The following is a 1,394-nucleotide window of genomic DNA, read 5'->3' as shown; positions in this document are numbered from 1 at the left end:
TTATAATGAATGGCGCCAATAAGGTCTTGTTTTAACAGATTGACCACTTTGACTTATACCTGTACATTATATTCACGATAAAATTGAACAATTGTAGGGCATTGAAGCTTAGATTGAGATCTGGGTGGGATTCGGCTGGAGACTGATATGTGAGAAGTAATTTAACATAATTAGATGTTATTTGAGGAAGCCTCCATAGAAACACTTCCAAGAACTCTGTGCTCTGCTGTTATTGTAGAAGGGGCAAACTACATTAATAAAAGAAACAAAATCATTGCTGACAGCTGGCAAGACAATAGCTAAATTCTGATCAGCAGTGAATGTAATTTCACCAGCAAGTGTACTGGACATACATATTAACTGGGTCCAATGATCCTTTTCAGCCCAAGAAAATTCATCTACGGAGATTCATGCATTTTACAGACAAAAGTTGAAAATTTGAAACATTCTGGAATCAATAGGTTTTTAGGATCCTGTTGTGCTTATTTTTGGGTTGATTCTGAAATAATTATAGGATACAAAATGTAATGCTTCAAACAGATTCAATATGATCACATTGGATATATTATGAAATAATGCATTCTGATCCATATATTTCTGAAGTTGAGGAATTGTCATTTGAGATTAATGCTCCACTCAAAGACCATTGTGGCTTGGTTAAATGTCTACAGTGCCTCTATGAGATGTTTAGCAAAATGAATGTCAGTAATGTGATTGTTTCCATAGTTTTCTTAGTACTTTATTACTTATAATAATAATAATCCTTGCATTTGATTATCATGTCTTTGGGACTTCTCAAAACACTTCACAGAAGATACTGTGAAATGAATTGACTGTATATTTTGTGGACAAAACACGGCAGCCAATTGCGCACAGCAGTGTCCTACAAACAGTCATGGATTGAAGTGACTAATTCATTATTATTCTTTTTTTGAAGGAATTATTAACCCTGGAAAAGCAATCCGCCAATTGACTAACAACTGGATTCCTACTTAATGCTAGGTAAACAGAGGCGTGTGGAGTAAGGAAACTTGCCCAACATTTCGCCCTGGTGGGAATCGAACCCAGGTCTCTCACTTCCGAGGCGAGCGCTCTAACCACTGAGCTACAGGACTCCACTTACGGGTTTATACAGGAAAGCAATCAAGGAAAATAAGGTTCTCATATTAGGCTGCACAGCACTGTCACAGCTTTTGCTCCTCCTATGAGAGTGGCATATTATAATGCTTAAGGCTAGAGATTTTCCCAGCAGCTCAGATCTTGCTTGTCACATTAAACTCTGACTTAGAAGCTTTTATTTTAACTATACCCTTTGAGACAAAGCGCTGTAGCACAGGATGGTACTAGTCGGGCAACTGCTGTGTTGACTTTTTAAAAAATCAATCAAAATAAAT

The 1,394-nt window shown here is 36.9% G+C and overlaps 1 non-coding gene across 1 annotated transcript; it reads right to left on the bottom strand.

Annotated features, from left to right (window-relative positions):
• Positions 1-1,043: 1,043 nt before the first annotated feature.
• Positions 1,044-1,115, bottom strand: trnap-cgg. The gene has a single exon. It is a non-coding gene; the product is annotated as a tRNA-Pro (tRNA).
• Between the last annotated feature and the right edge of the window lie 279 nt (positions 1,116-1,394).

The sequence above is a fragment of the Callorhinchus milii genome, unplaced genomic scaffold (assembly GCF_018977255.1).
Source record: "Callorhinchus milii isolate IMCB2004 unplaced genomic scaffold, IMCB_Cmil_1.0 Scaffold1, whole genome shotgun sequence".
NCBI lineage: Eukaryota > Metazoa > Chordata > Chondrichthyes > Chimaeriformes > Callorhinchidae > Callorhinchus > Callorhinchus milii.
This window is presented reverse-complemented; position numbering and strand designations above follow the sequence as displayed.